The sequence below is a fragment of the Leptonychotes weddellii genome, chromosome 5 (assembly GCF_054177405.1).
Source record: "Leptonychotes weddellii isolate Sample4059 chromosome 5, ASM5417740v2, whole genome shotgun sequence".
NCBI lineage: Eukaryota > Metazoa > Chordata > Mammalia > Carnivora > Phocidae > Leptonychotes > Leptonychotes weddellii.
Window position 1 is genome coordinate 148,094,201 of NC_138373.1, and position 25,311 is coordinate 148,119,511.

Genomic DNA, 25,311 nt, shown 5'->3' on the forward strand with positions numbered 1-25,311 from the left:
GTTATGGCCTTGGGCTAACCTTCTTTATTATTATTATTATTTATTATTATTATTATTATTATTATTATTATTATTTGTGATTGGGGGGATGTGTGGAAGACTCACATTGAACCATAAAAAGACACAATTCAAATTTTACCTCCCTGAGAAGCCTTTCTCAATGGCTCTAAGAAACATCAATGACTCCTCTGTTACTACTCTACCATGTGTACAATGTTCAGTGTAAGATTGTCTTACCTAATGATGTTTTCTGTATTTGATTTTATGTCTGTCTACCTTATTACATGGTGAACTCTGCTGAATGGGCAGTATTGATCACGAGAAATGTTTTGTCTCAGATGAGGAAAAATGATCAGTATTAGTTAATGGAAGTAGAAGAAGATACATGAATGAATGTAGGAAAAAAAAAAGCATAGAGGCAGATGGGGCACCAGAAAATAAGGAAAAGGAGCTGCTGCATGCTTATACCCTCATGATCACAAAAGCGAGATCAGCTGTGTACATATACAGAATTTGCCCGAATGAAGCAGAAGGTACAGATATAATAAAGTTGTATCCTGGGAGTGGGGCCACCCCGGGATAATGATATTGAAATGAGGAACCCATCCATATGTTGATGAAATAAATCATAGCTAGATACAAGCAGCCAATGTTCTGCCCAACTTCATTTTGGAAGCAGGTCCAGGGAGGTATTTGGGAAGGACTTGTGCAACAAAGAAGATGCCCGGGAGAAGAATCTGAGCCATGTGTAAAGGCAGTTACACAGGGGCCAACGTTTTCAGACTCTTCTTGGTTAAACCACTGACTATAGTTGTGATTAGTACACGTAATGTAATAAACATTTCGGGATTCCTCATGCTCCAGATGCATCACCCAGCACCATCTCTGTGTGGAGTGATGTTGGGTTGGTGGTGACCCTTCTCCTTGTCCATCAAACTGCTCAGAACTGGAACCAATGCAGGGGCCTGTGGTTTTTTTTTTTTAAACCACGAGTATCTGGACCTCTCAGAAGAGATAGAATTGCAGATGAGTCAAAAGCTTTAATCTTTATATTTCTCTAACTTAGCTCAAAAGCTGGCTCAGACAGGTACTTAGTAAAAATGAAAATTTATGACTGAGTAAATGATAATATGTTACTGTCCAGGAAGGCAAAATCGCCAGGTGTGTTGATTCATACATAAAGAAGTATTTACCATTACAGTACTCTGCTAATTATCAAGGACAGTCTGAAATGCTTTACATCTGTTGACTCATATGTCCTCATTTACGACTCAAAGCAATTCTCTTTGGAGGATGGGCATTATTATTCCTATATTGTGGATGAGAAAACTAAGGCTGTATATAACTTATTCGAGGCCATGGAAACAGCAAATGGCAGAGTTAGCATTCAAGTTGAGTCTGTATGCTCCCAAGCCCCTGTTATATCAATGGACATAAGAGTCATATGATCATCATAATAAAATCAGGGAGAGGATAATGGGAACCTGAGGGTCAGGTTTAAGTTGATGACATAGAGAAATCCATGCAGGTCCCATTCTATTTTGCTTCTGCCTTATCTGTTGTGTGGAGAGTTGATTAGAAGCTTCCTGCTAAGAAGAAAAAAGGAGCCCTAAAAATGCTTGAACTATAAGTAGATATTTATCCATTAAAATCTACTTAGATTTTTCTCAGACATGTGCATAAACATGTGCAAAATCCATTGGTGTGGAGAAAACTGATGAAGGTGTTTTTAGGCTGCAGTGTCTTAGTGACTAAGAGAGCAGGTTTGGGATCTAGATGATCTGAATTCGAACTGTACCCCCACCGTGCCCCAGCCCTGTGAACGTGGGTGGGTTATTTCATTTCTCTGAGCCCCAGTGTCCTGAGAGGATAAATGGGTATAATAGTAACTACATCACAGGATCCGTGTATAGATGTACATTTGAAAAATATAGAGAGAGTGGAAATATGTGCTATGGACCATAGTAAATGTTCCATATGAGCTATTCTTATTATTTTGTTACAAGATTTATGTTGATATCCATAGCTGACAAAAAAAGGTTTTAGGAAATACTAATAAAAATCAAGATTCAAAATTGCATCCACAGAGTGATCGAAACTGTGCAGACATTGAGAATGAAAATTGGAAAAGACTGCAGAGAAAAAGACTGGAGGGAATGTATCAAAATTATCAAAGAGATTGCCTGTGGAAAGGGTGTTTCTTTTCATGAATTTGTATTTCCTAAATCTTCTGTGATCAGCATGTAATATTTTATTAATGGAGAAGCTAATTTTACATACTTTTTAAAGCTGTAGGCTTAAGGTACCTTAATCCTTAAAAGAAATGAATAGAAAAGTTTTTTTTTCCCTAGCAAAATGTCAGTTTGACTAAGTGTAAGCAAATTTGCCTGGCAACTAGTTCATGGAGTATTACAGGCTCCTGAAGGCCCCTCTAAGTAAGTGGGGGAGATGACTGGAGCTGGGACCCCAGGACGGCACTTCCCAAGAGTCCTAGAAAGTTGGAAAATGCAAATTCATCTTTGTGCTCAATGCCCTGTGATTGAACTAAGAAACCCCTGGGCTCTGAAGAAGTCTGGATGGGTGCCACATCCTTGTTCTGATACAGTTGAGTCTGCAAGAAGCAGAGCTCCTGAGCAGGAGCAATCTTGCTTTATCAGCATGGATGGCTCGAGCAGCCATTAATTAGGCTGAGATTAGCTTAAGTACAGTAGTTAGTTAATTGCGAGTTTGACACAGAACTCCGTGTCACAGCATGCAGCCTGGAAGCTGAGCCAGAACAGTGGGAAGCTTTTCAGGAACATTGCAAGTGCATCAAGTGGAAATGAATACAAGGCAAGGGTGTGGAGGATGAGAGCGGTCCATCCTGGTTTTGGGGTCCTAGTTCAGTGTGGCTTGAATCCTGAATGGCTCTTTTAAGGAGTCTGGGTTGGTTGTACAAGACTTGCTGGAGGTGGTAATGCCAGGCAAGAATTCTGAATGTTGAGTAGGAAAGAGTCAAACAGATGTTCTAGAAGACTTTTGAGATCCTAGGGCTCAGTCAGAGACTGGGACACCAGAAAGGCATTTGAATTACAAACAGGGAGGGCAGAAGATCAGGTGTGGAGTGTAGTGAAAGACAAGTTGGGAATGGCAAGAAAGGCACAAGAATGTAAAGAGGAGACAAAACACGTGAAATGAAAGGTAAAAGAATGACACAGTCATTCCTGCAGGGACAGTCGGGAGAGAGAGAAATCTCTGCGGGAAGGGCAGGGATGGAAGTGAAGGGGAGGAGAGGGCAGGAGTCCATCCAGGAATTGAAAATATTCACTCATCCATCCATCCATCCATTCATCCATCCATCCATTATTTTGTTCCTCTTTTTTTCACAAATAGAAATTAAGCATCCACTTTGTGCCTAGCACTGTCTGATGACAGTAACGCAGGGAGAGGGGAAGACACACACACAAATGGATGATTACAACACATTGTGATCAGAGGTAGAGTGAACGTCTGTACAAGGTGATATGGAAGCGAGGAGGAAAGACGTTGTTGGGTGAGTTGAGAAGGACTTCGTGGGGATGGGGCACTTAAATAGGGTTTGAAAGGATGGGTTGGAGATTAATAAGGCAAAAGGAAGGATATCTCAGAGAGAGAGAGAAGAGGGAAGTAAGGCAGCATATGTTTGGGGAGGGAGGAGCAATCCCAAGTAGATGGAGGCTGGATGTAGAACAAGAGAAAGGAAAGGGAGGTGGGGTCGAGGTGGGAAGAGTTTAAATTCCTGTGCTAAGAACTGGAAAGAATTCTTTGGACCAGTGGTCTCTACACTCTTTTGATCATGCATATTATCGTTCCTAATTTTGAGTGATACCACCAGTACTCGTTCATTCATTCAATGAAACATCACTTGAACATCTGATATGTACCACACTGCTTCCCCAGCTATAGACCACTTTAACTTTCCTAGATATCGGGTATAGAGAATCCTTTATTTTTTGCCATATTTTCATATTTTATATATTTAAAATATGTGTACATACATATGTAAAATATACAAATTATATATATATAAAATTTTTCTAGGGCCTCTTCTGTGTTATAGACAGAATTGTTTGTGTGATTTCTCCCTTTTAATGGAGCTTACAAAGAAACCACCCTCTAACTTTATTTCCTGCCCAGTCAATAACCCCTGCCTGTTTTTAGCCCGTTTCTCCTAGGTAATCCATTGGCCTTTGATTTGCTTGTTGTTTGCCTCATGTCCATGATGGATTGAGTTTTATGTATATATGCAGTGATCCTGTGACCTGATAAAATGCCCTTTGCCCAGGGGCAGCTGGGTGGCTCAGTGGGTTAAGCATCTGACTCTTGATCTCAGCTCAGGTCTTGATCTCAGGGTCATGAGTTCAAACCTTGTGTTGGGATCCATACTGGGTGTGGAGCTTACTTAAAAAAAAAAAAATGCCCTTTGCCCAAAAAAGTTGATACTTTTTGGAAATGAAGACAATGTAATGGTTACTAAATCCTTATTTAAGCCAGACATTATCCTGAACATTCTTCTCATTTTCATAGCAACCTCCGTGAAGAAGATTACATTGTTACCACTGTCGTGGGTGGGAAGGATGAGACACAGGAGGGCTGAACGATTGTCCAGTGTTGCTTACTACACAGTGGTAACTGGCAGAGCCAGGTTTTGAGCTCATTAGGTTTGGTTGTAGAGCCTGCGCCCTTGATCAATGTAACTCACGCTCCACGATCATCACAAGCAACATACATCAGGAGTTCGCTGTGTGCCATGGACGATGTCAGTTGCATGAGGTGCATTAGCTCAGCGAACTCTCATAACTCCCCGGTGGTAGGGGCACAGTTTTATTGCCCATTTCACAGATGAGGAAACTAAGCCTTCAAGAAATTAACTAGCTTGCTGAAAGCCATAGAGCAGGTGCGTGGTTGGGTTGGATGGAGAACCCAGATAACTTGTGCCCAAGCCCATGTGCATAGTCTATTAGCTGTACCACCTCTAACACCTGGGGAAGGCCTTTCCTTTTAACTTTATTTCTTACAGAATGTGCTGCTGTGATGCTTGGCGTCTGATTATAGGTAAAACACTTACAACCAGTATTAGTCTCATCATCATCAGTTAAGGAGAAAGAGGGGTTGTCTCCAACAAGCTTTGAATGCAATCAGATGCCAGGCGCTAAGCTAGCATTTTATTAAACACTCTTACTGAATCTCCCTGAGAGCCTTCTGAGGGAGATATTACTGATTATCATCTAATTTTCATGGGGGAGGTACCCCATGTCAGTGGTTTGATTGAAAGACATTAAATGACTTCCCCAGGGTCGCATAGCTGATAGGAGAAAGAGCCCAGATTGGGGCCTATGTTTCCCTAATTTCATAGCCCATTATCCCTTGAAGCTTCTGGGGACAGTTCGTGGGTGGTTCCCTCCTCCCCTACACACAGGACGAGGAGAACACAGGACGCTCTTGTCTCACATACATTGCTGTGCCCCTGAGCTGCCTGGGCTCCCAGGGAAGGCCCTGCCAGCCATATCCCCAGTCTAGGTGACAGTGTCCCTCTCCTCTGCTTGTCAGCTGCAGTCTCCTAGGAAGAAAGGTATGCTCCAGAAGGAGGATTTATGGCTTCATCTCCATCAACTTGCCTCCATCAACTCTGCCATGCCCTAGCCCAGCTGCCTCTTACCCATTCATCTTCCCCAGCATGAGCAGGGCTTGTAAATTCACAATGCCTTGTGATTAAGCTTTAGGAGCTGGTCCCTTCCCCCACGGCTGCAACACACACACACACACACACACACACACACACCTCAAATCTCTAAATTTCAGTTATATAAAACACAGAGTTTTTTCTCACATACTATAGTGGTCAAAGCTATGGATTCTGCAGGCAGACTACCTGGGTTTAGATATTGACCATGACATTTACTAGCTATATGATCTTGGGTCACCTCTCTGTGCCTCAATTTTCTTATCAGTAAAATAGATATTCCTTGACTTATCATGGGGTTAAGTCCTGATAAACCCATCATAAGTTAAAAACATCTGAAGTAAAAAATGTGTTTTAATATACTTAACCCACCCAAAACATCATAACTTATCCTAGCCTACCTTAAATGTACTCGACACTTCCATTAGCCTACAGTTGGGCAAAATCATTTAACACAAAGTCTATTTTATTTTTTATAAAGATTATTTATTTATTTATTTTAGAGCGAGAGAGCAGGTGGGGAGGGGCAGAGGGAAAAGGAGAGAATCGCAAGCAGACTCCGTGCTGAGCCGGTCATGGGTCTCTATCTCATGCCCCTGAGATCATGACCTGAGCCAAAACCAAGAGTCGGATGCTTAACTGACTGAACCACCCAGGCGCCCCACACAGCCTATTTTATAATAAACTGCTGACTGTCTTGTGTAATTTATTGAATACTGAAAGTGAAAAACACGATGGCCGTATGGGTACAGAATGGCTGTCAGTGAATCGGTTGTTGACTCTCATGATTGCGGGGTTGACTGGGAGCTGTGGCTTCTGCTCTCCAGCTTCATGAGAGAGGATCATCCCACATATCACTAGTCTGGGAAAAACCAAAATTCAAAATCTGAAGTACAGATCCTACTGAATGCGTATCACTAAAGTTGAAAAATCGTAAGTCAGGGACCATCTGTATATTAATACCAATCTCATAGGGTTGTTCTGATGATCACATGTAAAGAACTTTAAAAAACTGCCTGTAGCATATTAAATGCTCAATCGATGTTACCTATTTTATGGTTATATACTTATCATCGTTGTTGTCATCACACTATTATGCTTTGCTTCTCGGTCAGTCTAGTTCTCAGGAGTATTCTTCAACTAGAAGCCAGGGACACTGTCCTGGAAGGTGGCCTTGAGCCCAGTAGTGAGCTTTACTCTTTCTAGAGATTTTTTTCCCCAAATAGTAATAATCTCCAATCATTGAACAACCTATTTTATGCCAGACACTATGATGTTCCTTGCTCTTCCCTCTGTATCACAAGGAGGCTATAAGTCCCAAGACCTTATATCCACTGGCTTCTGGCTTGGTGTAGCCAATGGGAGGCATGGGTGGAAGACTGGAGACCAGGAGGAAGGGTGCAGCTAGGTGCATCCATCAGTTATTGCTATATAATAGCACAACTCAGTGGCATGCTCTGGCAACATTTCAGGCTCCCATGTCAATGAATCTGTTGGGGTGGCTCTGTTTTGACCTGTGATGCTAAGGAAACTATGCTCCATGCTTCAATTCTGCAAGTTTTCTGGGGTATCTCTACTCCACGTGTCTCTTAGTCTTCAGACACTAGTTGGCTACGCAGGGCATGCTCTTTGTGTGGAAATGGGAAAAGTGCAGATGAGCAAGTCTAACTGTGCAAGCACACTTTAAGCCTCGGCTTACATCTTGTTTGCTATTATCTTTTGGTCAACGCCAGTTACATGGTCAAGTCCAACATCAGTGGAGTGGGAAAGTTTACTTTTCCCATGGTGGTGGGGGCAGGGAGCAATATTTTTGAATATTGGGTAATCTATCATGCCAGAGTATTTCTTCCTTCACTCTGCCTTGTCTCTGCTTGGGGCTGTACCTCCTTAATGACTCCAGCTTCCCTTAACAGGCATGTTTTTGTTCTAGCTTCTACTGATGGACTCTGGCCCTTGGGGTCTGGTAATGCTAGCCCTTTTCTTTGTGCCTCCAGCCAAGGGCTGGTAGCAACTTTAAGCTTTTTTCCAGTTTCTATTTTGCCTTCACTCTTTTCTGTCTTTAAATATTTTTTTTTACTTCACTTGTTTGTGATATTGAAAGCTCACACAAATTTTAAAAAGTACTAAATAATGTACAAGGAATGTTAACCTCCCTGTCATCCCAACTCCCAGTCCCTTTCCAAAGAGTTGGCACTATTGGTAGTTTTTTGCATTTGAGCCAGAAAGTTTTGCAGCAACTCTTATAGGTTAAAACTCATCACACCTGTAAGGGGGAGATGATATCATTCCCAGTTTATAGATGAGGAATGTGGCTGTTCTGCAAATTTGGGGAAGTTCCTGAATTTTTCTGAATCTGCATCTTCTCCTGAAATACAGAAATTATAATAGTAACTGAGTCTAAGGTCAATATACAGAGACAATGTGCAAGGAATGCTTAGCACAGTATGGAGTATTTTAAGTGTTGGGTAAGTAATAATAATAATAATAATATTACCATAGTAATAATTATTATTAGTGATATTTGTTAAGGTCATTCAGATCCAGAGACTTAGTGGCAGAGCTGGCCCCAGAACACATCTTCTGCATTTTCATATAAACAGTAGCAATTCTTATAAGGAGGGGTTGGGGTTTCTGAGAAAAAATTTCTAAAGGCTTCTTCATTCTCCCAGACAACTGAAGGAGATATTAAGTGGCTGTTGTCAACCCTTTTGTTACCTGTGTACATTGGCTTCTCCTTGGCTTCCTTCCTCAGATCATTTTTAAGAAATCAGATAATAGGGGCACCTGGGTGGCTGAGTCGATTAAGCAACTGACTCTTCGTTTGGGCTCAGGTCATGATCTCAGGGTCCGGAGATTGAGCCCTGTATCAGGCTCTGCACTCAGTGTGGTGTCTGCTTGATATTCTCTCTCTCCCTCTCCTTCTGCCCCTATCTCCCACTCATGCTTGCTCTCTCTCTCAAATAAAATAAATAATCTTAAAAAAAAGAAGTCAAATAATAACTCCTTTTTCAAGAAGCCTCCCCTGATTACCCCATTCCACCAAACTCTTCTTGTCAGGACTGTATTAGCCAGTATGCATGTGGTCAGCAAACTTGAAAGTAAGTAAGAATTCCTGGATGTCTTGCAAAAACGCACATTCTCGAGGGTTGTCCCAATCTACTGAATTCGAAGACTTCCACGTAGGGCCCAGGGTTGCCATATTCCACAAGTACACCGGGTGATCTTCTGCAAGGATTTAAGGACACCGTTTCAACCAGGCTGCCCCATCTTCACTCAGTCATTCAAGAAATGCTGATAGAGAGCCAACTCCATTCTGGGCACCAAGAGAGTAGTAAAAAGATAGTTTATAATAGAGGACAATAAATGTTATGACAGAGGCAACTACAGGTGTCTGTGGAAGCACAGATTTAGAAAATGATCAGAGAAGGTTTGTAAAACTCTGGCAAGCAATTAATCCTAGGCTTTGTGGAGCGTGTCAGGATACACATCAAGAGAGTTAAAGCAGGGAGGAGCTAATGTCTGAGACAGAACACCTTCTGTGGACCTCCTATTGTTCCTTCACCTATGGTAGTTATCTGGTATATTAACAGCTGTTTCTATTGGCTTAATTCCAGTTTACATTTGGGAAATGAGACTAGTAGACACTTTTAAATCATGGAAGGTACTGAATAAAACACATATACTCACAAACATACACACATACACCATAAATTGACATCAAAGATACTCTGCATTTAGAAAGCAGTTTTTTTTTTTTAAAAAATAGGGTGCTACAAGGTTAAAAAGAACTAGACACAAATACTGTATCCTTGGGCGCCTGGGTGGCTCAGTTGGTTAAGCGACTGCCTTCGGCTCAGGTCATGATCCTGGAGTCCCTGGATCGAGTCCCGCATCGGGCTCCCTGCTCGGCGGGGAGCCTGCTTCTCCCTCTGACCCTCCCCCCTCTCATGTGCTCTCTGTCTCTCTCATTCTGTCTCAAATAAATAAATAAAATCTTTAAAAAAAAAAAAACAATACTGTATCCTTATAGTGTATGCATTACAGTTCCATTACTGCATGTGTATACTGTTGTACAAACAAGCAAATAAATTGTAGATAATGAGAGCAGCTATTTTGTCAGAGAATGAAGTCACAAGGAAAAGGAAACAGCTAGAATAGACTTAGTAGCATTGGATTGGAATGGGAGGTATCAATATGAACTTGAAGTTCTATAATATACACAGATAGATATACAGAGAAGTAAATTAGATATGTATGAATGCATGTATATGTGTCCTGTATCTGGCCACTGACAGAACTTAAGCAATGTCACTGAATGCCAACTAATCATGAGAAAACATCAGACAAACCCAAATTGAGAGACATTCTACAAAATAACTGGATCAGCACCCATCAAAGACATCAAAGTCTTGAAAAACAAGGAAAGAGTGAGGAGTTTTTACAGATGTAAGGATACTAAGGAAATACCACTAATAATATATGGAATGTGGGATTCCCAGATTAGACTCTGGAACAGAAAAAGAACATTAAGGAAAAGCTGGTCAGACTTGAATAGTCTATAATGTTAATTTCCTGATTTCAATAGTTGAACTATGGTTAAGTAAGTTGTTAACATTAGAAAATATAAGAACTCTGTGCTGTTTTTGTAACTTTTCTGTAAATCTAAGATTATTTAAAAATAAAAAGGTTTTTAAAAGGGAAAAATAGAAGGGGTGCCTGGGTGGCTTAGTCGGTTAAGGGTCTGACTCTTGAGTTCGGCTCAAGTCATGATCTCAGGGTCATGAAACTGAGTCCTGCACTGGGTTCTGTGCTCAGCAGGTAGTCTGCTTGAGATGCTCCCTCCCCTTCTTCTCTGCCCCTCCCCCTGCTCATGTGCTCGCTCTCGCTAAATAAATAAATAAAATCTTTTTAAGAAGGGAGGGTAAAATAGGCACTTAATCTGGTTTCTTCCTCCACAGTGCCTGGCATACAGTAGAAATGTAATAGGGATGCCTGGCTGACTCAGTCATGGACAACTCTTGATCTTGAAGTTGTGAGTTCAAGCCCCATGTTGGGTATAGGGATTACTAAAAAATAAAATAAACTTTAGAAAACCCCTAAAAACACAAAAAAACCCACTCTATTCCTTTGAACAATAAGTAATTTTTTTAAAAAGAATATAATGTATGCTTGTTCAATTGCTTTGTTGCCATGTCCAGTTTTATGATGCTATGTGTGGCCACGAATTGCTAGATGTTGATGTGAAGGACTGGTCAGTGCCATGAGCATTCTGGAGTAGGAAGCACTAGAGAAGAAACAGAGGTGGGTATGGGGTTTGAAAGCCACTACCATGTCCTTCAGGCACAACACAGGCATTGGGGGCTTGGGGAGCAGAGGCCCAACTCCAGCATCTTACAGTCATGTGTACTGCTCTGCACTCCCCAGGTAGGGGGCAGCAGACAACTGAGAACCATGTAAAGGGGACCCTAGTGAGTTGGGCAGCGCTTGGCTCCCAGGAGCTGTCCGTGGTTCTGAAATGTCTGCAGTACCCAACCCGGCCAAGGCATTGCGGTAGTAGTTCTTAGATTCTGCCATGTATTTGCTGTAATTGAATATGACCCTTAAGATTCAAGTACTGTGGGGAATGTGTGTGTGTGTGTGTGTGTGCGCACGCGTGTGTGTGTTTTCCCATTTGTAAAGCCGGGCTCCAAAGAACTTCATGATAGAGCTGGCTCATTCCAAAAGTTTGGACCTAGAACAAATTAAGCCCCATGAAGCCAACAGTTTCATAAAATGTAGTTCCAACTACATCTACAACATGATTTCCCGTGACTTGTAAAACTGCAATTTTCAAGCCTTGCCTAATCATACCTATTAAATCAGAATCTAAGGCAAAGGTGGAGGGGAAGAAAAAAGAGAGAACTGAATAAAAATACTCATTTTTAAAGAGCTTCCCTGGTGATTCATATTCACCCTGAAGTTTAAAAATAATTTTATATGCAATCTAAAGGGGAGTAGATAGTAATGTTCTGAGGGGGAATGGAGGGAAAAATCACAGGAACTGCTAGTCATATTTATTTGCCTCTCTTTCTTGAGTTTTCCCTTTTTCAATAAGCATTGAAATTTGCATAATATTTCGCTACATGAATATACATTAGTTTGTTTGAGTACATGAATATAATTCATACATAAATACATGTGTATTTACTCATGTGTTTATTATTTCATTCAACAAATATTTATTGAGCACTCATTATGCCCCAGGCACTATTCTAGGCCCTTCAGGTACAGTGTTGAATAAGATAGTCTCTGTCCTCATGGAGCTTATGTTTTCCTTGTGGAAGGTGAGGGAGAGACAGGGACAGATGTATTGGTGATGCATGCTCAACATTAAAAAAAAAGTTATGGGGTAATTAATTTTTAAAAGTTTAGAAACCATTTATTTAGGCTTTCTAAGAATCACAATCCAACTGGGCATTGTTCTGTCCTTTCAGAGGGTGCTGTCCCTGAGGACCTTACTGGTCCCAAGAGGGTTAGGCCATTTCTCTATCCTGTCCCTGCTCCTCCTTGCTATTAGTTCTCAAGAATTCTCCTGTGGCTCCATTTTCCTTCCTTAGAAAAACAGACAGTGTGGAGTCCCTGCTACTCTGCTGCTGTGATAATAAATGAGTGTGTTTTTCCAGCGCCACCTCCTTATTCGATGGAAGGAGCTGAAAAAATGCAAAGTGATTTCCTCCCCAAATGTGCATACTTTTTTTTTTAAATCAAAAATGCTGTTTTGTACTCATCAGGTGCCCTCTTCCCAGGAAGAAGAATTTATTATTAGATCGGCAGCTCCCTCAAACACTGAATAAAAGAATAAAGGAGAACTGTTTGGGCTGCCTCGCTGTACTGGAGGCTCTTGGCATAATTTGTGAGCTCCAGTGTGTCACCATATTTTAAGTAACACTAATGTTTTCACTGGGCCCTTTTGAGTCAGGCAAATAGAACTCATATTTCAACCCAAACTCAATTTGCATAGCACAGATGATAACATTGCATCTTTCAAAGCTGCCTTCCCTCTTGGGATCCCTCACATTCAGTTCAAATTCTCCTGTTCCCTAAACAAAAGGATGTTCTATAATTAGTGTAAACAGGTCCTAAAGCCCATTGGAATTGTTGGCTATTGTTCACTCAGCAGGCAGAGTGATGTCATATCCAAATCCTGACAAAGCAGATTGGGCATGTATTGTCACCTCTTCACCAGTTGGGCAGCAAAGACATTCCCAAGTCAGGGGAGTGCAGATGGTTCAGCAATTTGGCTTGGAAATAGTATATCCTGTTGCTAAGAAATGATATTGGGACAGTGAAGCCATAGTTCCAGGGTATGAAGCAAAGAAGAGAGATTATTTATGTACTAAGAGACAGAATGGATGGAGATCATCCATTCATATGTGAAACCATCATTTATTGAGTATCTATTCTGTGCCAGGTGCTAGGCCTAAAGCATTGAGCCACAAAAAAACCAGAACCTTATCTCATGGAGTTTCCAGCCTGTAAGAAAGCAGACAATTAAATCAGCAAGTGTAGGAGAAAATGTGACAAGTGCTAGTATACAAAAAAGGGAAAATAGCTGAGAGCATCATACCTCACTCATGGGCCTCAGAAAAGGCTTCCTGAAGTCCATGTTTAAACCAAGACTCAAGGATGAGTAGCAGTTTAGGGTTCTAACAGGTACTTTGACCCTATTTTTTTTTTATTTCAATTATTTCTGCATTTGAAAATGCTACCATGTTCCAAGTTCTATACCAGACAACCAGTAACTGCCTGGCTACTGACTTTAGAACACATAATGGAGTGTGGGTAGAGGCACACAAAAAGATGGTCTGGGCAGAGTGCTATGCAGAGGAGTAAAGAGCTACTCCTGCTGGAGGAGATCTCATTGAGAGGGTTGAACCTTGAAAGAAAAGTTGGAATTTTCCTAGTGAAGAAGGATTAAAAAGTTGACTTTAGGCACAGCATGTGCAGAAGTATGAAGCTATGAGAAGTCCAGAAGTGTCCAGAGAATGGTGAGAAGTTCTGAGCGAGTGGGACACAGGTGTGTGTGATGGAGTTGAGTGTGGGGCTGGAAGCAACATGCCAAATGAAACAGCACAGACATACTCTTTCAAGCAAAGTGGGATTTAAAAAGGATTTTATGCAAAAGAATGTCACAATCAGACTTGCAATCTGGAAGTACCATTAGAGCTAGTTTTCTAGGGGAAGTACAAGAGACAAGCAGGGGCAGCCCAGAGGCCATTGTACTGTTTCAGGTGATGGGTGATGAAGGTCAGAATTAAGGCATCGGTATTCTTGATAGATAGAAGAGAAATGTTTAAAATTTTCTGTCAGTATATATTAGGTTTTGGTGTCTGACTAAATGTGGGCTAAGGAGAAAAAAAAGAAGACAAAAATGGTAGACATTTTATGTTCAAGGGAACAAGGGTTCTCCCATCTGATGGCATACTGGAATCACCTGGGAAGCTTTGAAAAACTGTGCATGCATGGGCCCCAGACCAAAACCATTAAGTCAAAATCTGTGGAGGTACAGCCCAGGCATCTTTAGCTTTAAAAACTTCCCAGGTGATTTTTAATGTGTTTCCAGGATTGGGAAACAATGGTCTAACTCAGTGGTCTGCAGATTCTGGCTCACAGGCCAAAGCACCCGCCTGGGTTTTCTTCTTCCTTAATTGAGATGTTTATTGAGATAGTTGCAGATTCACATGCAGTTGCAAAAACTAATACAGAGCGATCCCTTGACAGTGTGCCATTTTCCTCAATGGTAACATTTTACAAAACTGTAGTATCAAATCACAACCAGGAAATTGACATCAACACAGTCTACCAATCTTACTCAGATATTTCCCAGTTCTGCTTTTGTGTGTTATTAGGCGGTACATAATTGTATCACCTGTGTAAGTACATGTATCCACCACAGTTGTGAAGATAATGAACAGCTCTGACACCACCAGGATCCCTCAGGCTGCCCTTGTATGACCACGTCTATCTGCCTCCCACTCCCAAGGATGCTGGACATGGTTGAGAGCAGTTTTCCTTGCCTTATTCCCAATCCTAGGATGAAAACATTCAGGCTTTCACCGTTAAATATGATGTTGGCTATAGGGCCTTAATAGATACTCTTTATTGAGTTGACATAATTTCCCCCAATTCCTAATTTGCTGAAGGCTTTTATCATGAATGGCGGTTGGATTTTGTCAAATTTTTTTCTGCATCGGCTGATATGATCATGTGATTTTTTTTTCTTTAGTTTGTTGATATGATAGGTTACATTGATTAATTTTCAAATGAGCCCCACATCCTTAGAATAAATGTCCCTTCTTCATGGTATATAAAATTAGTTTTATGCATTGTTGCATTCAGTTTACTGATATTGAGAATTTTTGTGTTTATGTTCATGAGAGATATCAGTTGGTAGTTTTCTTGTACTGTTTTTGTATGGTTTGGGTATCAGGGTAATACTGGCCTCATAAAATGAGTTAGGAAGTATTCCCTTCTCTTCTAGTTTTGAGAAGACATTGTATAAAATTGGTATTAATTCATATTTAAATATTTGGTAAAATTCTCCAATGAAACCATGTGGTCCTGCGTATTTGTTTTTCAGGGGTTTTTAATTACAAATTCAATTTCTTAAATGGTTGGAGGGCTTATTCAGATTGTCAGCTGCATCTTGGACGTGTTTTGGTAGTTTGTGGTTTTTGAGGAATTGATCCCTTTTTTCTAAGTTGTCAAATTTATGGGCATAAAGTTGTTCGTAATCTTATTATCCTTTTAATGGTTTCAGAACCTACAGTGATATCCCATTTCATTCCTGATATTGGTGATTTGTGTCTTTTGTTGTTGTTGTTAGTCTTGCCAGAGATTTATGAATTTATTGATTTTTTTTCAAAGAAATATCTTTTTATTTTATTAATTTTCTATTCTTTTCCTATTTTTCATTTTATTGAATTCTGCTTTTATCTTTATTATTTCTTTTCTTTTGCTTGCTTTGGGCTTATTTCACTCTTCTTTTAATAGTTTTTTGAGGTGAGAATTTAGGTTATTGATTTGAGATTTCTCCTCATTTCTAATGTAAGCATTTAGTGCTATTAGTTTTCCTCTCAGTACAATTTAGCTGCATCCCACATAAATCGGTATGTTGTGTTTCATTTTCATTCAGTTCTATTTTTTAAATTGACTTTGAGACTCCTTCATTGCCTCATGGATTATTTAGATATATGTTGTTTAATTTTCATATTTACACATTTTCCTGTTACTCTTCTGCTATGAATTTCTACTTAGGTTCCATTACAGTAAGAGAGCACACTTTGTTTGGCTTAAATTCTTTAAAATTAAAAAAAAAATTGTTAAGACTTGTTTTATGGTCTTTGGTATGATGGCTACTTGAAAAAAATGTGATTCTGCCACAGTTGAGTGAAGTGTTTCGTATGTGTCTTTTAGATCCTACTGGTTGATTGTGTTGTTAAAATCTTCCTTTTCCTTACTGATTTTCAATCTAGTAGTTCTATTAGTTGCTGAGAAAGGGGTGTTGGAGTTTCTAGCTGTAACTGTGGATTTGGCTGTTTCTCCTTTCAGCTCTATATCAGTTTTGGCTTCCCGTATTTTGGAGCTCTGTCATTTGTTGTGTATACAGTTAGGATCATTTCTTTCCAGTAGTATGATAGCATTATGATACAGTATTCTTCTTGGTCTCTAGTAATTTCTTTTATCTGAAATCTACTTTAACAGATATTAATATACCTAATTCTGCTTTTTTTAAAAAAGATTTTATTTATTTATTTGAGAGAGAGGCAGAGATAGCGAGAGAGAGCATGAGTGGAGAGGAGAGGGAGAAGAAGACTCCCTGATGAGGAGGGAGCCTGACACAGGTCTTGATCCCAGGACCCTGGAATCATGACCTGAGCAGAACAGACACTTAACCAACTGAGCCACCCAGGTGCCCCTACTCCTGCTTTTTTTTTTTTTAAATATGTTTGCATGGCATATCTTTTCTTTTACTTTCTTTACTTTTCTTTTCTTTTACTTTCAATCTATGTTATTGAGTTTGAAGTGAGTTTCTTGTAAACAGCATATAGTTGCGTGTTATTTTTTTATTCATATTGCCAATCTCAGTTTTTTGATTGGTATATTTAGATCATGTACATTTAAGGTAATCATTGACATCTTGGTGTCTAGGTCTGCCATTTTTATTTTTTGTTTCCTCGGTTTCTCTTTGCTTTCCTTGAGGATTACTTGACATGTTTTAGGATTCCACCTTGACTTATTTATAGTGTTTTTGAGTGAATCTCTGTATAGTTTTCATGCTCTGGGCATTACAGTATACATATGTGACTTATAATAGCCAACTAATATCATTTTGCTATTTCAAGTGAAGTGTACAAAGCTCACTTGAATTTAGGACCCCTTTTATTCCTCATTTTTAAATATCTTTGTTTTGAATATCAGATGATGTCATGATTTCTGTTTCAATCATCTAAAATGATTTATAAAACTCATGAAGGAAAGGATACTATTTTACATATGTCCCTATTTCTGATCTTTTCTTCCTTCTTCCTTCCTGATGCTCCAATATTCCTTTTTTTTTTTTTTTTTCTTTTCCTTTCTGTTTGAAGAACTGCCTTTAGGGATAAGTCTGCTGGAGATAAATTCTTTTAGTTTCCTTTTATTTTAGACTGTTTTTATTTCCCCTTAATTCTTAGAGGACAGTTTCACTGGATATAGAATTAGCTAATTCCTTCTGGTTTGCATGGTTTCACATGAGAAAACCTCTTTTATTTGAATTCCACTATAGGTAATGTATCATTTCTCTCTGGTTGCTTTCAAGATTAATTTCTTTGACATTAATTTTCACAGTCTTAACTGATGATATATTTGGTGTGGATATCTTTGGGTTTATCCTGCTTGCTGTTAACTCAGCCTCTTGGATTCATAGATTTGTGTCTTTCACCAAAATTATGAATTTTTCAGCCATTATTTCTTCAAATATTGTTTTAGGCCCATTCTCTCTCTTTTTTTTCCTTTCCTTCTACAACTCTGATGTATGAATGTTGGGTTGTTGTTATTGTCCTACAGATCTCTCTCTCTCTCTCTCTTTCCATCTTGTCTCTATTGTTCAGATGGCATGAATTTTATTGTTCTGTCTTTAAATTCATTGATTCTATCTTCTGTCATTTCCAATCTTATTGAGCCCATCCTGGGAGGGTTTTTTTTTTTTTAATTTCTATTATTGAAATTTTCAGTTCTATAATTTCCATTTGGTTCTTTTAAAATAACTTGTTTCTTAAAAAAATTGTTTAAAGATAATTTGTAATTGATTATTGAAGTATTTTTATGATAGCTTCTTTAAAAATCCTTGTCATGGGGCACCTGACTAGCTTAGTTGATTAAGCCTCCAAGTCTTGATTTTGGCTGAGGCCATGATCTCAGGGTCATGGGATTGAGCCCCAAGTCAGGCTCCACACTCAGTGGGGAGTCTGCTTGGAATTCTCTCTCACCCTCTCCTTCTGCCCCTCCCCCTACATTCTTGTGCTCTCTCTCTCTCCAAAATAAATGAATAAATCTTAAAAAAAATCCTTGTCAGGGCGCCTGGGTGGCTCAGTTGGTTAAGCGACTGCCTTCGGCTCAGGTCTTGATCCTGGAGTCCCAGGATCGAGTCCCGCATCGGGCTTCCTGCTCAGCGGGGAGTCTGCTTCTCCCTCTGACCCTCTCATGTGCTCTCTCTCTCTCTCTCATTCTCTCTCTCAAATAAAAAATAAAATCTTAAAAAAAAAATCCTTGTCAGATAAGTCTAATATTGTATTCAAATCATCATGGGCATCAATTGATTGTCCTTTCTCATTCAAGTTGTGATTTTCTTGGTTTTGGTATGATGGGTGGTTTTTTACATTCTATCCGTTATATAATATGTTGGGATACAATGGGTTCTATTTAAATCTGGGCATTAAGGAAGGCACATGATGTGATGGTCGCTGGGTGTTATACGTAACTGATAAATTACTGAACGCTACATCTGAAACTAATGATATGTTGGCTAATTGAATTTAAATGAAAAAAAATGAAAATAAATAAATCTTTTATTTTAGCAGACAATCACCTTATTTTGGTTTTGCATGTGGGTCTTGGCCCACTTCTGTGGACTATGTTTCCAAAGGCAGTTTAATTTTCAGAGCCTTTGCAGTGTTATTTTTGCTCTGCTTGGTTTATTTGGTGCTGTTAGGGTTCCCATTGGGTCCCTGCTGGTGCTTTCTGATGTGGAAGGGATTCACTCAGGGTGGGGATTGGGGGCTGCTGAATGTCTCTTTGTTGGGGATGGCTGTGGTGAGATTCTTCTACTGGTACTCCTAAGTTACCCTGGTATCTCTGGGCAGAGGAGTAGAGTCTCAAGCCCATGGGTACAAGAAGGCTTTCTGGACCCAGCACTTGCTATAGCTATCTACCCTGCCAGTTCTGCCTGCTCTCCTTGATATCTCTCAGCAGAAAAGGGGAGTGTCTGGCCCAATGAGAAATGAGAGTACTTCACCTGTGGTGGATTTAGTCTTACCTGATGTTGTCAGAGGGTCTTCTGTTTGATATGGTGGGGGAATGAATCTATGTGAGATGCCTTCTGGTATTATGTCAGGGGTCAAAAAAATATTAGGTCTGGGTGCTCATCTTCTGGAGGGTGGCAGCAGGTGTGGGGGGGGTACGACATGCCCAGCTACGGTTTTCTTCCTCCAGCCCTGGGGTCCCAAACCTGCTTGTCTTCTCCTCACCACCTGCTAGGGTTCTCTTTTGCTTGTCTCTTGTGCCATTTTCAGGGCTTATAGCTGTGCTTCATGGGAGGCGGCAGGGAAAATAAGGCCTATGTCATCTCATCTGGACCAGAAGTTCTACCTCTTGTTGTAAATAGTGTTACATGGGAGCATAGCCACTCCCATTCATTTTTTATTATCTATGGCTTATTTTGTGCCTCCACAGCAGGGTTGAGTATTCATGACAGAGACCCTTTTCCCTCTTTCCACTGAGAGACACTGAGATGAGTGGGTATAAAATATTTATTATCTGGCCTTTTATAGGAAAAGCTTGCCAGCCCCCAATCTAGATGATCCATTGACCAAGAGGTCATGGTTGAGAGGTTTCAAACAACTAGCCAGGCCCCTTGGCTGAGTAACTACTTGGGCAATATCTGCTGATCCAGACAAGGACCTGATTAATAACTGAATACTTTTCAAAGCTCTTTCACATTGGTCATGCTCCTCACAGTAGCCCTATGAAGTAGAACATTAATAGATTAATGGCACCCATACTGTATACATGAGAAAAATGAGCACCTCAGCATCCTAACGATGACTCTGTGGAATTACTCAGCATGCAAAGTGCCGAGCCAGGACTAAAGCTCTGACTTCATGAGCCCTGGTTCAGTAGATTGCACTGACTTTTAAGACAAAGCACAGACTTTGCTGCCTGATGCCCTCTGAGGGTCTATAATATACATGCAGATGTAGGATAAAACCCCAGAAAAGATGAAGAGGTCATAAAAATAGTATGTGTGTGATATTAGCTCTATGGTAATACCCTAATTTTGCTGTAATAGCAGAGAAAGGATGGACGTAATTAAGCACTTTTTATTTCCTGGGCCACACACACACACACACACACACACACACACAGCATATGTTTATATTCCATAATTTTCAGTTTTTACAAATATGGAAAATGAGTTAATGATATTTCCCCCAAGTCAATAAACAACTAATGCTATTAGATTTGTTATGTTTTACAGAGCATTTCACAATGATTATTTCATTGAATTCTCCTGTTGTTCTTTGGGGGGGGGTGTATCAGGGGGGATATTAGTTCCCTGTTTTACAAAAGAGAACTCTGCCGTTGAAAGAAACAAACTATTTTACTTGAAATTGCTCAGTAAGTACCCTTGCTAGGATTTGAATCCAGGCCAGTATGCTACTCAGTTTAAAGTGGAACTAGTTTGCATAGGACGTTGGACATGAGAAAGAGCCAGGAGACTTCTCCTTTGACCCCGTTCCGTTCCCACTGATGGGGAAACAGACAGGGGGAAGAGAACCATGTCTTAAGGCTGGCATCTCTGAGGCTACGACTTTATTTCTCTCCCCTTCCACGAGCAGTTAGACTGGCTTACAATTCCATTAGCACTTTCTGCAGAATGAAATAAGTAATAAAAAAAAAGTACATTGTTCTTATAAAAGAAAAGAGAGATGAGTAGCCTTCCATTTGCTTCTTATCTCCTGCTTTTCTGCTAAAGGGTATTTGAAGAGAGTTCATTTTGTTTGAGACAAAGACTTTTTCAGCTGGCCGAGATCACCTGGTTTCCAATTTGGGAGGCATGAGTAATTGTTTATCTAGAGATTACCTACTCCGGCTCCTAACTGATCCCCAGTGCAGGGGACACGTGGCCATGATGTTACATTTATTTGTAACAGGGGGGTGTGAGAAGACAGGGAGCACATGCTTCCTCTGACAGACACAAGTAGTTTTCCCATCTGCTCCCATGTGTAAGGGGGCTGGGGAAAAGAGGCGAGGCTGTTTCTGAAGACTCTGAATCTGAAGAAAAATTAGGCAGGTTGAAACAGTTTTCAAACAGTAGTGGTTAGTAGCAAGTATGCATACACCCTTATGAATATGACTCTACCGTCTGTGTGCATGCACTTGTATGCACTGGTGTGGGAGAGAATTCGGAAGTGCACATATGCTGAATATTTGTGATTGCACAGGAGATGTGCATTTTGGTATGCAGAAAGTTGTGTCTGCGTTTCTATGGAATGTGCTGTGGTTTTGTGTATGCACTCACTTGTGTGGAATGTAAGGTGCACTTGCTAATTTAACATACACTGTGAGCACAAGTAATGTAGTGCTCCTGCGTGAGCTATGGTCACGTTTATGTCAATCTATACGTAGGGATTTCCCTACTAATTTTAGATGATTACTTCTTTAAGAAGAGAGGAATATTCCACTTTCTTGACCTCTCTCCTTCTGTGGAACTTAGGTCTAGAATGAGATCAACCTGGAATCTGGGCCAGATAGATCTGCAAAATGGATGTGAGTCTGGTCTGTAGTAGGGTTTGTGCAGCACCCTTGAGCCAACGTGTTGGGATAGGACTCTTTATCCAAGAGGGGAACAGAGCCAAGAGTCAAATTAGAGCTCTTGGGCTTGTTCCACTTGGCCTTAGATGACCTTGGACAGAACTATGAGGGAAGAGGCAGTGGGAGGCTCATCCCCTAGGAGCTGGCCAAACAGAAGGGAGGGAGTTTATCATGTATTTTTTTTTTGGCACCCTTGTCAAAAATCAACAGACCATAGATATATAGGTTTATTCCTGGACTCCTATATTTATTGCATTGGTCTATATACCTCCCATAGTATTTTGAGCACACTAGTTCTGCATAGATGGAAACAGTTCCAGAGACACAACCAGAGAATCTTGTGCATCTTGAAAGGGCCGTCAGAGCCCAAGTCCATCCTCCCCATGCATGTGGGATCCCACCACAACTTCGTAGACAAAAGATCCTCCAGCTGTGGGTCAAATAGCACCTGTGATGATGCTGTCAAACTCCACTGTTACACAGAACATGTGTTCCTAGGAAGTTTCTCCTCCTCTGGGGACCGGTTCCACCTCTTGATAACTTCTACTTCTCTCTGTCCTTTGGGCTCCTGAGTAAAAGACTCTCTTTCTTTTGAGGATAGTTTGATGTACTAGAAAGAACACCAGCCTGGTCCTGAGTTCAAATCTCACTTTGTCACCAACTAGTTATGAAATCCTAGGTAGGGGATCTTTCTGAGAGCCAGTTTCCTCATGTGAGAAATGAACATGGGAATGATGCCCCAGGCCACACGAGGATTGTCGGGCAGATTCAATGAGATGAGGGTAAAGTACATGTTTCCCGGATCATCCCCAATCTCCTTTTCTTCATTCTAAGAAGCCATTTCCCGCAGTGGTCCTGCACTTCACATTATTTACAGACCCCTCAGGAGTTTGTTTTCCATTTTTTAGATGCGCTTCCGTGTGTTGGTACTGCTTGGAAAGTGTGGTGCTCAGGTCTGCACACAGTGCAACAGCTGTGTGCTGATATCTCAGAGGGACTGGGCTGCTCACCTCCTTTGTAAGGAATGACACAGCTCTGCTCACACGGTGCCAGGCTGCCTTAGCTGTCTGTAGACATAGCCTGCTGTTGCTGTGTTGACTCGTGGCACAGTCCCATCATTATGTCATTAAGGAAGTTCATGGTCTCTCCCACTTCTCCCTCATCCAGTGTTTGAGCAGGTAATTTTTTTTTAAAGATTTTATTTATTTATTCATGAGAGACACAGAGAGAGAGAGAGGCAGAGGGAGAAGCAGACTTCCCGTGGAGCAGGGAGCCCGATGCGGGACTCGATCCCAGGACTCTGGGATCATGACCTGAGCCGAAGGCAGACGCTTAACCATCTGAGCCACCCAGGCGCCCTGAGCAGGTAATTTTTGAGCCTGGGGGGATTAGTATGTATTTAGTCACAAGAAATAAAGCTCATTTCTCCCCTCACAAGGCCCCGTGCCATCTGGTCACTGCTTTGTCTCATTTCCTGCCACTCTCCTCCTCCTTACTTCTGTGGTCTCCAATTCCTGCAACTCATCAAGGCCTTTGCCAGCTCAGGAATCTGGCACAAGCTAGTGCCTTGGCTAGGGAGGCTCTCCCCACTCCCACAACCTCTTATGACTGCCTCCTTCTTATGATACAGGTCTCTCCTACACCCCCAGCCACACACCTTAAAGAGTCCTTTCTACCTATTCATCTTGCTTCATAGCACTTGTCACAGGGGGGTGATTATTATTGGTGTACCTGGTTACGGTTGGTCTCTTGAACTAGACAGTAAGCTCAAGAGAGCAATGGTGGAAACCTTGTCTCCCTTGCTCATTTCTGAATCTCCAGCATCTAGCACAGTGCCTGGCATATAGTAGACACCCAATAAATGATTTTTGAGTGAAAAAAAATGCATACCTGTAGGAATGAGTTTATTCCTGTTCCATGTAATCTAATTGGATTTGGTCACTTTGATGGAACCTCGAAATTAGATTTGTATTTGACTCATGCTTGTTCATCTAGCTCTCTTGGCACTATGTCATCTGCTCAGGGTGCTAAACCTTCACCCAAGTTATTGATGAAAATATTGGTGAGGGTGGGGTCAAGGATGAGCATACAGTAAGCCACAAATGATGCTGATATTTTGGAATATGCTGCAGGGACCAAGGAGGATTGCTGTAAGCTGGGAGGATAAGCCAACTCAAATTCAGCCTCTTTCAGGGAAGAAGAAACCATGGTACCTGTCCTACCTTGCATTTTGTTTTTGATGGGTTTCTGTGAATTCAAAAATTGATGGCACACATTGACAGCAGCACCACAATAGTAACCAACTAATCTTCCCTTCTGCTAGGTAGGGTTCATAGTAGATTGAACTGTAAAATACTGGTAATTCCATTTGGCTCACCTTAATAGTCATGCCTGCCTCCTAGGGTTGTTGGGGAAAAGGAGAACACACACAGGAAGTGCCTGGCATGGCATCTGGCACGTACTGCACACTCAGGAATGTTCATAATTATGGTTGCTATTAATCTTGCTGTTATTTTTATTATGACCAAGCGCCCGCTGTGGGTCAACACTGCTGTGTGGTTTGCATGGATTCTCCCACTTAATGATTTGTGAGGATGGACCATCTTCTTTCTGTGCCTGATCTTCCTTCCATGTGGATGGACATACATTAGCGCAACGCTCCTAGCCCCTCACCTTACACCCGCATAGAATGTTTCCCTCCGTAGAAGTTGAGACTTTTCCTTTGGTAACTTGAGAAGGAGACACTGTGCATGAGCAGCTCAGTCTTTTCTTTTTTTTCTCCTTCTTGAAAGGAGATGCCCATTGGGTTGTGTGGTCTTCTCTGCTCCCCCAAGCTGTTGTCCTCCATGTAGCTCCCTTTCCCTGGCCACCCGATTTAGTAAAGCTTGTCCCCATTTCCCTTATCTCATTTTATTTATCTCCAGAGCACTTATCACTTATTTTGTATTTGCACTTATTTTAACTCTTTAGTGGGCCTGCACATCATTATATGATCCTCTTTCTTTCTTTCTTTCTTTCTTCTTCTTTTTTCCTTTCTTTCTTTCTTTCTTCTTTCTGTCTTGTAATATTATTCTATATCCTCAGTGCTCAGAATGGACCCTGGAAAACAATAGGAGCTTTATAAATACTTGTTGAACAAACATGGCTCACCTCCTTTGCAATTTGTCTCAATTTAGGTGCAGAAGCCAACACCAACAACCAAAAGCAAAGCATAAATCTTCTAAAGTCAAAACTTGACAGTCTTGCTCACTCACCCCATGTTCATCCCGCACCAAACTCTGGCCCTGGGCTGAGAAGCCCAGCCAACCCTCTGCTGCTTCTGAACCCAAACCAAGGAAGTACTGCTGCCACGGCCACAGCCACAGGCTCCAGCCACGGCCACAGGCTCCAGCCACAGCCACAGCCACAGCCACAGGCTCCAGCCATGGCCACAGGCTCCAGCCACAGCCACAGCCACAGGCTCCAGCCATGGCCACAGGCTCCAGCCACAGCCACAG